Source organism: Thamnophis sirtalis, unplaced genomic scaffold, assembly GCF_051295495.1.
Source record: "Thamnophis sirtalis isolate CommonGarterSnake01/CBP01778 unplaced genomic scaffold, rThaSir2_p1.2 scaffold_10, whole genome shotgun sequence".
Lineage (NCBI taxonomy): Eukaryota > Metazoa > Chordata > Lepidosauria > Squamata > Natricidae > Thamnophis > Thamnophis sirtalis.
In genome coordinates, this window is record NW_028261390.1 from 59,094,321 (window position 1) to 59,107,566 (window position 13,246).

Genomic DNA, 13,246 nt, shown 5'->3' on the forward strand with positions numbered 1-13,246 from the left:
ATCTGTTTTAATCTGCAAGTGTTCATGTCAACAGTTTCTATAAATAGTAGACTTTTCCTTCTTGTCTCCATTTTACTATTCTTTGTTGAAATGTTGCTTGTTATCTTATACTGTCCATAAAAATGTTTCGTCTTGAAGTTACAGTCTTGCACCAATTTTTCCAACTGTAGAATGCAAGTGGGGGGTCATATGACACCCAACATCACAATTCCTTCATTAACCATAACGTATATTAATTAAGCTTCGGTTTTGGGGTTGTTTTTTTTTTTGCATTGTTATGGAAGTAAGTATTGATATACATTTTATTTAAGAAATTCTCCCCCCTGGCTCCCCCACCCCAAATTTAGGCATGCTTTCAAGATGAATGTCAGACCTACAAGATGGGGCAGGTTAAGAAATAGACACATGGAGATTCCAGGAGTTATTCTTTATTGTTGTGCGATACATTAACAGAACTTTGAAAGCCTGTCCAAATTACTCCTTGTCCCACTTTAAGTTAAATAAAATCAAGGTGGAATTACTTTCAGTTTCTCCCTCACTATTCTTTCTGATTTGGACTGTATAATCTCATGTACAAGTCTGCCCTCAATTGGCTTCTTATATGTTTCTCAAGATCAGATCTACCTTCCTTTCCAGCTGTACTTTCAGCCTTGCCCAGCCCATTTTGGCCTTGCTTCAGACCATTTAAAACTTTTTGCCATCTCCATATTAAAATGGTACCCATAACACTGCACGGTATTTAACATGCATTGCCAGAGTACCTTTCTTCTAAATATTATCATATTCTGTGAACTGATTGACATTATTTTTCCAAGATTGTCTGTCAGTAACTGCTTCTTTCAATTCTTATAATCTCATGTTTATGACATTGGTGATAATATCTGTTCACCTTGTCTTTCATAGGCCTTTATTACATCTGATGTCAATTTTTCCAAACATCCAAATCTGGCATCGTATGTCAAAAATAATAAATTTTTAGCTTTAATGTTAGTGTTTCTAGTAGCAGTCTGGTTTTATTTCATATAATATCAAATGATTTTTTTTGTTTTGCAATTAAGGGATTCTCAATAATCTTCCCTAGTTTCATATTTCATAGGCATTTCTTTTTGTTGGTTTTTCTAATGATCCTGTGTGTGTGTGTGTGTGTGTGTGTGTGTGTGTGTGTGTGTATGTATGTATATGTAATCTCCAGAACTATAAAGTCTACAAACTTGAAATTTGGCATATATGTTCTTGGCTTTTAGGTGCTTGCTAAGAAAGGATTTCTTGAAACCACCATCAGATCATTAGTATTTTTATATAGTTATATATAAAAATATCTCTTGTGATGAGCCGAAGGACAGAGAATGGAAGTAGTGATCTTCCTCCCATATTTGGGCATACCGGGGATTGTAACTCTAAATAGATACCTTTCACCCTGGCTTGGCTGATAAGGAGTCGAACTCTGTGGCTTGATGGTTAACACATCTGCCTAAGATGCAATACAGCACAGGTTCGATTCCCAGTAAGGGTATGGCTAGCTGATGAGAGCTAAATAGCTTGAAATAGATCTATACTAGTCTCCCTTTATTTATTTATCAGCACAAATACAGCATATATATAGGAAAGGCCTCCATGGGGCAAGCCTTAGGGAGAGAAGAGGGGATGAGAGGATCAATGGGACTAGCCTGAGGAAGAGAAGGGGGATAGGGGAAGATTCTGTGGAGCCAGCCTGAGGGAGAGAAGGGGGATAGGGGAGGATTCTGTGGGGCAAGCCTGAGGGAGAGAAGGGGAAAGGAGAGGTCATTAGTAACTACTCATTAATTTTCAAGCTGTAAGTGTCAATTTATCAAGCCTAATCACATAGTTTCATAGCAGATCATGGGTATCTAGCTAGTATTATATAAATGGGAAAATATTGGTTTGTCAACAGGTTTATTCTCTGTATGATAGCTCTGACTTTCATATTTTGTCTAATCTTTAAACTATTTTTTTCATTGTTTTTCTCTCAAGTAGCAGATATCTCTTAATTTCATACCTTGAACTGTAGAAGATAAAAGCACTTCAATTCCATCTATTTGAATTGGACATAATAATTTACATTATTATTATTTAGCAAAGTCTGACTTGTATTTTTCTAATCTTAAGGTTTTTTCCACTATCTGCTTTACATTCAACCATTAAACTAATATCATCAGAATATTTTTCCCAATGTTGAACTATTTACTTGTTGCACATTTTATTTTAATGATTGCTTCCTAGTTATATAGAATTTCTGCCAAAAGTAAATAAGATTGCCCCCATACTTATGCTATTTATAAGTACAGGGGCTATTCATAGTGTTTTATGCTCTGCACAGTTAAAAGCCTTACTATAATAAATAAAGCAAAAATAGGCATCTTTTGGAAGTCTTTTGTCTTTTTCATTATCCATTGGGTGTTTAGAAATACGTATGAGCCTGTTGCATTTTCTCTTCTGAATACAGCTTGTATACTTAACAATTCCAAGTACTATTGAAATCCGAAATACAAATATTAGGGTTAGCCTTACTACCATGTGAAATAAATGCTGCTGTTTGATAATTTGAAGATTCCTTAACATAGGCTTTTTGATGTTGGAATTGAAATGGATGTTTTCTAATACCTTGGCCACTGCTCTGTTTTTGGTGTTGATTGTATCATGTGCTTAAAATAGGATAGGCAACATTTGAGGTTTAGGCATTATTCCTCCTGTTGATTGTCTGAAAGGCTATAGGAAACCTGTTGATGCCAGAAGTATATGATTAAACAAAAATATAGCCCATATTTTTGGCTTGTTTTGTAGAATTGTTGAATGTGGGAATAGGAATAGAATGACTCCATCTGGAAAACATGTCTAATCTCTTCCTTTAAACCCATCCAAAGAAATGAGAAAGGGGGGGGGGGTAAATCACTATATATAAAATAGCTATTTTGCTTCCAAATTTCAGTGGCACAGTTGTTACAAATAAAGTGCTAAGGAACACAAAACCATTATGGACTACGTGTTGCCAATACCTAGTATAAATTCATACGAAAGTTGGATCATGAAAGTAGTTAATAGTATTGTTTATAGTGGATCTTTATTTAGGTTTCTTATGATTTCTTGTGTGTTACTCTTGCTAAGCCACCAACGAATGTCCTGAAAGTGTTCCATTCCCAAGGAGGAGGAGAAGGAGGAGTGTATGAAGTTCTTGCCTAGCAAGATTCTGATCTCATGATTGTAAATATATTTCTTTTTTAATACAATTTTTATTGAAACTTTTAAAAAAGTTTTAAACTAATCCACATTAATATAAAGTAAAGAAGAGGAAAAAGAAAGAACAAAATGAAAGCCAAAAGTGCAAGAAAATGGGGGAAAAGTTTAAGAAAAATAGAAAAGAAATAATAAAGATATAGAAAAGGCTTCCAATATTCTTCAGAGTAGTTAAAAGTACACAATTATATTTTAATCTCTCTAAAATTACATCTAATAGTCTTCTTTCTATAATCCATCAGAACAATACATCACAAGTTCATTTTTTCCATTTATATGCAAAAACCTTTCCAGTTACCTCAGCAAGATCTGTTAATTTCACTAACCATTCCTCCAAAGTGAATAGCATTGAAACTTTTTATCTCTGTGCATACAATAATCTGCAGTGATTACACATTGAAATAGTCTCCCATATTCTTTTCCAAACTGTTTACCCATTTGTCCTAAAATGAAAAGTTCTAGCTTGAATTGAATATTAATATTTAAAATCCTCTGGATCAAAGTATAATATGTATTTAACACCAACATTTTTACCTTTTTATATATGTTCCTTCTAGTAGTTCACATTTTCAGCATACATTTGAAGTGGCTTTATACATTCTAGATAATTTCTCTGGTGTCATATATACCATGGTTTGTGAACACATTTCTTGATGGGTTAGGACCTGTATGGGATGATGAAGGCAAGGCAAAGAATCATTTCTCAGGAGTTTTCTTCAGGACTGAAAAACAGGAGAAAAAAAATGAAAGAAGGGCAAATGAAGATGATAAGTACAGGTAGTCCTCAAGTTATGACTAGAATTAAGCCCAACATTTCTGTTGCTAAATAAAACAGCTGTTAAATGAGTTTTGCCCCATTTTACAACATTTCTTGTTACAAACATGCCAGTTGCCAAGAGTCTGAATTTTGATTATGTGAACATGAGAAATTGTAAGTCGAGGGCTATCTGTACAGAATTCACTAGAAGAAATATATATATTAAAAAACCCTGCATTTGCACCATGTTTGAGAACTAACCGAAGAGAACATGTACTGGAAAAGCTGGGAATAACTGATGAGACAAGGGTGAATGTGAGTGAGTTCAAACATGACTTAATGGGGGACATAATACTCAGCCTCCTTCCTAAATCTACCTACAGGAAGAAATCTGCTTTGGAAATCATGGAAGAGCTAGAGTTTTCATTGTTTAACAAGCATTCCTGTAAGAAGACAACAATACCATACCATTGATAGTTTCTAGATTTCTCCATGTTGCTTTAAGAGGTATAGCAATTCAGAAACACTCAGAGAAGCTGCAGCTTTCAGAAGAAAGCTAATCCTGACGTAAAGATTAATTTTAAGATAAGATTGTTTATTCTTAGAAACTTTGGAAAGGTAATGTTAAAAAATTGCTTTCAGCCATTTCATAAAAGTACTTTTATAAATTTTATCAAGGATATGAACAAGATTAGAATGAGTGTTTGCCTGAGTATAACTTTCCAAAATGGTAAGAATACTGATTTTGCTACAAGCAGCTGTGAACAGCTGCTTGATCCAATATAAGCAAATGGAGACCGAAAATCTCTGAATAAATGTTTTTTATATGGCTTTTCCTTGCTGAAAGACAATGAATAAAAGCTGAGAAAGAAGTGAGGTTAGCAAGGTGGCAGTATTGTTTCTTTGGGTTAGACTTCCCTTTACTGGTGATATAAATTGCGGGAATAAGAGGTTGGGAAATTTGAATGGTGGTTCATCTTTTTAAATTTCCTTTGTGCTGGGTAGCCTGACAAAAACTTAAGCTCCATATCAGTCAAGATTAGGCATGGATGAATCTAACTAAAATAATTTTTAAGCTCTATTTGGGCTCCTGGAGGACACGGGAATGTCTTTGTAGCCAAAGGGAAGAATAAAAATGCATATCTGGCAAGCATTGTGAAATTCACATAGCAGCTCTGATAGTAAGACATATATTTTTGCGACTCATAATTTTGTCCTTCTATTTCTTTTTAAGATTAAAGTAGGGAAAAGAATATTAAGGCATTAAGGCATAATTTAAGTAGTTACATTAAATCCATCCACTCATTTTTGTACTGGGAATTTTGGTTTGCTTAAAGAAGGAAAAAAAATCAGTTCAGTATACCGGTTTTCAAAGTAGCTTTGTGTCCAACCAAAATATTACATAACTTTATCACTGCTAGGTATTCCTGTTTATATTATTGCTAGGAAAAGCACGATGTGAGTATTTGACTGTTCATTTATCTGATACAATCTGTTCTCTTCAAGAACAAAATACACATTGCCAACCTTTTGTTATCTAATTTCCCGGTTGCAGTACAGTATTGAGTCCTGCCAAACTTGCTTACATATTATAAGTGTTCACTATTCCCTTAGTTATCTCTTCCTGGTAGCCTGCATCCTGCCCCTTAGTTGGAAGTCTAATTATTTCAGCAGAGAGAGACAGAGATGCACCCCTTCAAGTTCATTCATGCTGCTTGCTTAGACTTTTTAATATTGAAATTGTTTATTGAAACAATAAGTGATCACATTACATGGGTTTCAGTTATGTGTTAAATTGAAAAAGCTTTCTCACAGGATATTTTGTTGGGATAAAAAAGAAAAACCCTCATAAAAACCCACCCTCTTATTTGGAGTCCTCTCCTTTTTTCAAGAATTCTCTCATATTTTTTAGATGTTGGCTTTGTTAAACGTTGAGCATACTTTAAATACAGATTGATAAAATCTTTACATGAGAAATGTTATGCCAATCAATCCATTGAGACTTTTCAGGTACAGAGGAGAATTTAAAATGGCTATTCCTTAAAAGTATATATTGTTGAAAACACAATAAATATTCAAAACTGCAGATTGAAAAATATTTCCTTATTTTGATGACAACGTGGCTAATGTATTCAAAATCAACTGAAAATCAGTTGAAAAATGAAATATAGTGTCCAATCCTCGGCCACTCAATGGATCAACACTTTCTATGCCCTTCTGTCTCGTACTGCCTCTTTCAGATTTGCTATGGTCATCTCAGTGTCATCTTTTATAGTGTCCAGCCAGTGGATACTAGAGCGACCCCTTCTCCTTTCTCTGCTGATCACTTCTAACATGATTGACTTTTCGAGTGAGTCAGCTCTCATGACATGACCAAAGTACGACAGCCTCTGTTTGAGGATCTTGGCTTCAAGTGATATTTTGGGTGAGATTCAGTCTAGGGCTTCTTTCTTCATTATTTTTGCAGTCCATAAGATGTGCAATAGTCACCTCCAGGACCGCAGTTCAAAGACGTCCACCTTTCTCATATCTGCCTTTTTCAGAGTGCAAGTTTTGAAGCCATAAGTAGCAATTGGAAAAATTATTGCCTTAACTAATCTACATTATTCTTCCAGATGTTATTTGTGCCAGACATTGAAATTCTTCCAAGTGTGCCTTGTGATCTCAGGGCTGCAGTCTCCACTTTGGTTGATTTCAGAGCTCAGGAAGATGAATTCCTTTACTGTTTCAATGGTCTCATGGTTGATCTGCACTCTGACCTGGTGTTCTCCGCAGTTGTCATTATCCTTGTTTTCTTGATGTTAAGTTTAGTCCAATGTTTTCACTTTTATCTTTGACTCCCAGGATGAACCACTCCAGAGCCTCCTGGCTTTCCATGATCAATGTTGTACTATCTCCATATCAGAGGTTGTGGATATTCCTACCACCGATTTTAAACCCAATAGACCAATGTGCACTTCTCTTAATTATTTCTGTGTACACTTCTCTTAATTATTTCTGTGTACATGTTGAATAATATAGGTGACAGGATTCACTTGTCAAGTGCCTTTTTCACTTCTGAACCATTTTGTATTGTACCAGTAAAGCATTGATTTTTACTGACAGGTCTCATCTCTTTGCTCCAGAATATTTATCATTTTTATAAATAACTCAAGGTGGCAAACATACTTAATATTCTTTCCTTCTCCTATTTTCACCATAACAACACCCTGGGAGATGAGTTGCGCTGAAAGTGAGTGACTGACTCAAATTAACTCAGCCAGCTTTCTTGCCTAAGGTGCAGAGGTGGGTTCCTGCCAGTTCGCACCAGTTCGGTAGAACCGGTTCGTCAAATCTACCGAACCGGATAGAAGAGGTTCCACCAGTGGACCCGGAAAGCAGGCCACACCTACAGAAGAGGTTCCAAATTTTTTTGAAACCCACCACTGACACACACGCACACACACACACACACAAACACAAACAAAAACACACAGACTCACACAGAAAGAGAAAGAGAAAGAAAGGAAGAAAGGAAGAAAGAAAGAAAGAAAGAAAGAAAAAAGAAAAAAGAAAAAAGAAAAAAGAAAAAAGAAAAAAAGAAAGAAAAAGAGAGAGAGAGAGATGAAAGGAAAAAGGAAAAAGGGACAGAGACACAAAAGGAAGGAGAGAGAGAGAGAGAGAGAGGGAGAGAGAGAGAGAGAGAGAAACACATGGCCGGCAAGCCACTCCCACAAAGGAGGCCACACCCACAGAGTAGGTTCAAAAAATTTTTGAAACCCACCACTGCTAAGGTGGTACTAGAACTCACAGTCTCCCAGTTTCTAGTGTAGTGCTTTAAGCACTTAGATATCCAAGACCAATATAGATGTAAATGGATGTCTGTAAGCAACAAATATATTTTAGATCAAATATATTCCATTTGATCCTTGGAAAAATGTTATTGGTGCATTTAAATTATCCTCATTGATTAAAGCCACATAAAATCCACTGCATGCACACTGTCATGCAACAAAATAAAATTTAGCATCATTAACACAGAAAACAGTATTAATGCAACATGTGTATATTATTCAATTTTGTTGTGACAGAGCAGAAAAATCTTAAATCACTATTTCTCTGTACATTCTTCCTAATCCAGCACCATTCTTGATGTTAACATACTGGATTCCAGAAACAACTATTGAAGGAAAAAGTATCCAAGAAAATTGGCTTCATTTTTGGCTAAAGAATGTCAAGCTCTGTAGGCATTTGTGTAATGTAGGCGCGGTGTGGATTTGACTGCTGAAAAAGAAAGCGTTTAGTAAAAGTTTGTATGGGGAAGATGATTCAGATAAAATAATTATTATTTTGTTATGTAGTCATGTATCATATACAATATTAAGGGGGAATAGACTGGAGCGTTGGAACACAAAGTATTACAAAAATGGAATTAATAATGTAGAAGAACAAATGAAACAATAAGTAATTGTATGTACAGTATTTAAAGCTGGGATAACTCTAAATAAATAAATACTCTAAATAAAGCTAATTCCAGGCAATTATTCTCCATTATTCTCACATGAGGAATCATATTTCTCTTCCCCACCCCAAATATTTACAAATAAGTGTAGATATTAAGCAGACTAAAAATATCTTATATAATTCTCGCTCATCTATCTCAAAAATTGCATTATTCAGCTCTAAAGATTTGATAAATTCAATTCAATAAGTTCAAAAGGGATAATTACTTGTATCTTATCTTCTGTTTTATGTGTGTCTGTGTGTGTATATATGTGTGTGTGTGTGTGTGTGTGTATATATATATATATATATATATATGTGTGTGTGTGTGTGTGTGTGTGTGTGTGTGTGTGTATGTATGTATGTATGTATGTATGTATGTATGTAGTATTTGTGGATATAATTTGTGGATATAATGTTATAATGGAAGCAATTAGCTTCCTCCCATAATTGGGGCATACTAGGGGTTGTGACACTAAATATATATATCTCTGCCTAGTGTGCCTAGTATGCCATATAGCCCAGGTTCAAATCCCAGTAAGGGTATGGCTAGCTGATGAGAGCTAAATAGCTTGAAATAGATCTATACTAGTCTCCCTTTATTTATTTATCAGCACAAATAAAAAAACAAAACAAAACACACACACACACACACACACACACATATATATATATATATATTTGTTGTATTTGTGCTGATATATATATATATATATATATATATATATATATATATATATATATATATATATATATATATATATATATATATATATATATAAGAGATTGCTGATATATATATATAAGAGATTTTATATATATATATATATATATATATATATATATATATATATATATATATATATATATATATATATATATATATATATATATATATATATATAATATCTCTTAGACCTTTTATTTATATTCTTTTAAATGTTTTTAAAGAAATGTAATTTGCAAGTGACTTCATGCATACCAACATATTAGTAATTCCACCTGTCATAAGAATTAGCCCCCCTGCTAAGCATTCAGATCTCGATTATGTGAAGTGATGCCAAAACATCAAGGAACAGTTGTAAGTGCCACTCCTTCAGTTCTGTTGCAACTTCAGACAGTTGCTGAAAAGTGTTCATTAATAAAAATTAGCTTTAGTAGGAATTGGTCTGGAATTGATGAAAGATATTAAAGATTGACAAATGAAAATCCTTTTATCAAACATGACTTATAAATTTAAGATGTAACAATATCAGATTTTAAAAAATTAAATACATTTATATTATTACTATTAAACTTACTTGTACTACTGAGATTATCATGGCAGCTAATGCCATGTTTAGACCCATGTTCCTAAAAGTACAATAGAATTCCTTGAAGACAGATGAACTTTTGGTTGAGGATAGGATAGGGACAGGGATAGGGAAGAAATAGAAATAATGGAAAACTTTATTTGTGTGATTAGATACACAAAGTAATTGTTCTCAGAGTACATGCAAATATAACAGATGTTGAAGTTTGGTATTATGATTAAGAGGTTGATATAATTTTTACTTTTATTAAAATGAGTTGTAATAATTCAGGGGGGGGGGAAATCAAACTACCAGTCAAAAATGTGTGTGTGTGCCAATTTAATTTGCCTCTTTTCCTAGCCCATAAAAATGATGGAAAATTCCTTTTTCAATACTCATAAGCATGATGTCTGCAGGAGGAAAAAGGAGCAAGGGACACAGTACTGTATGGGCAGCTGTTGATTTATAGTTGAGTCCAAACTTTGATTATTGTTAAGTGAGTTTTGCCCCATTTTACATCTTTCTTGCCACTGTTGTTAAGTGAATCACTGCAGTTGTTACATTAGTAACAATTGTTAAGTGAAACTGGCTTCCCCATTGACTTTACTTGTCGGAAGGTTGCAAGTTGATCAAATGATCCTGTGATACTGCTATTGTCACAAATAGTTGCCAAGCATCCAAATTTTGATCATAAGATCATGGGGAATTGGGGATGCTGCAATGGTTGTTAAGGGCAAAACAGCAATAAGTCACTTTTTTCAATGCAGTTGTAACTTCAAATGGCCACTAAACAAATGGTTGTAAGTTGAGGATTATCTGTATCATTTGCATCATGACACAACTAACACCATCATTTTGTGTCATGATCTCGTGATGATAGGATCATGAAGAATGGCCTGACTATGTCCCTCTTCAGCTATTTATATACAACTGCTTATTAATTTCTACCTTTAGAGAAGTGGCCTAATTTTTAGTTAAGGGAAGCAGATATCAAATTAGCTATCAGTGGAGGTGAGGATTGCAAAAATTCAGATGACTACTACATGACATCACAGCAGCGTTTAGACATTTATACATTTCTAGTGGTTGTTTGGAACTGTTCATTCCAGATATAGTAATCCTGAAAAAAATGTTCTTTTTCTGGGTTCAGGTTCAGGTTCAGGGGCTATGATATCTAAAGAAGTACAGCTTTTCCCAACTGGATGACTTCTAGATGTAGTGGAATTACAACTCAAAGAATACATAGCCACCACAATTAACGTATTTGGAGGTCAAAAGGTTAGGAAAGACTAACATATTTACTGACCTAATGAAAAAGGGGAATTAATTTAAAAAACAGTTTTAAAATTTATCTTTCATTCAGATATGCTTTTTTTCAAATTGTATGCTTAATAAAAATTGAATTTGGATGAATTTTTTAAATGCACTAGTTAATTGTTTAGATCAGCAGTTTCCGAATACCATAAAATCAAGATTTTGAAAGGAAGCCAAGAGCAATGTCCTGCCCAGAAACGGGATATCCTTCAGAAAAAGCATTTCAAACATCTTCAAAAGAGATTCCTCAAAGCATCTTGCTGTAGTGCTAGAATACAGTCTTTCCTAAATAAACTAATTTTCTTTCACTCAGACCTCTGCCTCTCAAGTCTGAAGTTCATATTTTAATTTTTTGAAAAGATTATTTGCGCTTTTTCAATTGCTTTCAGTGTACATTTCATCTTTAGGAAAAATTATTTAAGTACTCCGAGAGTATGCAGTGTTGCACATATCCTTTCTTTCTCTTTCTTTTTGGAAAACTGTTAAGAAATCTATCTATCTATCTATCTATCTATCTATCTATCTATCTATCTATCTATCTATCTATCTATCTATCTACCTACCTACCTACCTACCTACCTACCTACCTACCTACCTACCTACCTACTACCCACCCACCCACCCATCCATCCATCCATCTCATCTAACTATCACATTTAATTGCCATCCCCCACCATGGATAGTAAACAAGGATAAAAATATAAATATTAAAGTTATTTTTTTTAAAAAAACATTGAAGTCTCAATTATAATTCACATCATAGATTAAATGCAAGCACAATGCTTCCTTGGGACCTATTTTAAAAACAAGGATTTGGCTCTTGTGATATTACAGTTCTCATCATCCTTGACAAATACAGCTTTAGTCACTCAGCTGTGGAACTTGCTAGTTGGAGCTCATGGTAGATAGAGTCCAACAACTAAAATTTCTCTATTTCTTCTATTAAGTTGTAATGACCTGAAATGTATTCTTGACATTGCATTCCTTTAAATCCTTTTATGTGAAAGAGTTATTTAGTCGTTCAGGTCTTTTAATGGTGCATCCATTATTGATGTGGTTGAGTCCATCTCCTTGACTGCACTTCTTTTTTCTCTTTCCTTCCAAAGCTTCACTATCTGTACTTCAGTTGTCATCCAGGAATCAAGTCAGACACTAAATGATAATGAGGAACTATATTGCCGAAAGTTGCAGTGATTATGGTGAAAAATGCTGACAATGATCTGTCCTTTGAAAGAGAATGGCAAAAATAAAGTGTCCAAAATAGAAGAGGCATCCCTAAAAATGTCAATTTTTTTATTTCTGGGAGATGCAGGCTTTAAAATAAAATTGGGTTGTTATTTTAATTTTTAAAAATAGATTGATAAATTTAAGGGATTCGTGGAGGCCCTGGATGTTTCATTCATGTTGTGGAAAAAGAAAGAAGATAAATGTGAGGTTAGGGGAAAGGGCATCAAATTACCTTCTCCTTTTGTTTAAGGTATTTCTATTGTAGCTTGGCTTCCAAAAGCTTCTGGATGCTTGATAGCCAATATAGCATTGCATCTGTAGGAGATAAGCAGGCTAAGGCTGGAAGGCTGGGTTAAAAATGTCATAAGTTTAAAATCTTTGTGCTTCCACAAGAAACCTAAATCCACCCCCCATGAATTCCATTGACCCTTCTCTAGCTCAATTTAGCTTTGACCATTAGTTGACCAGATTCTTCTGTAGAGGTAGCATCTAGCATATTATGGCCTGTTATATTATCTTTGTAATATTGGTACCTCAACACTCTGATTTTCTTTTTTCTCACAATTTTTTTGTATCATCTTTTTAAATAGTAAGGTTGAGGACAGGAACTTTCTATTTTTATTGAGAAATAAGCCTTTTTGGGAAACATTCCAGCTAAAAAAGAGGCTAGAAATAGTACAGATAAATAAGTACATTAACCACAGTTTCTCTTTCTCTTTCTCTCTTTGAAGTTTTATGAAAAATGAGCCATAAAAATCTATTTATACTACTTCTAAATAGGCAAAAGTAATCAAACCTATATTATTTCCCTTATTTTATTTTTGTATTTGTATTTTTCCTGGTTATTTTTGTTTGCATTATTCCCTTGAGGAAATAATTTTGTGGGAATTGCATTTTGTGTAGGGATGCATTATTATATACT

General features: G+C 34.0%; 1 protein-coding gene across 1 annotated transcript in view; it reads left to right on the plus strand.

Moving 5' to 3' along the window:
* The window catches only part of TLL1 (tolloid like 1), a 136,208-nt gene that overhangs the window by 41,887 nt on the left and 81,075 nt on the right, over positions 1 to 13,246 (plus strand). The window lies entirely within an intron of this gene.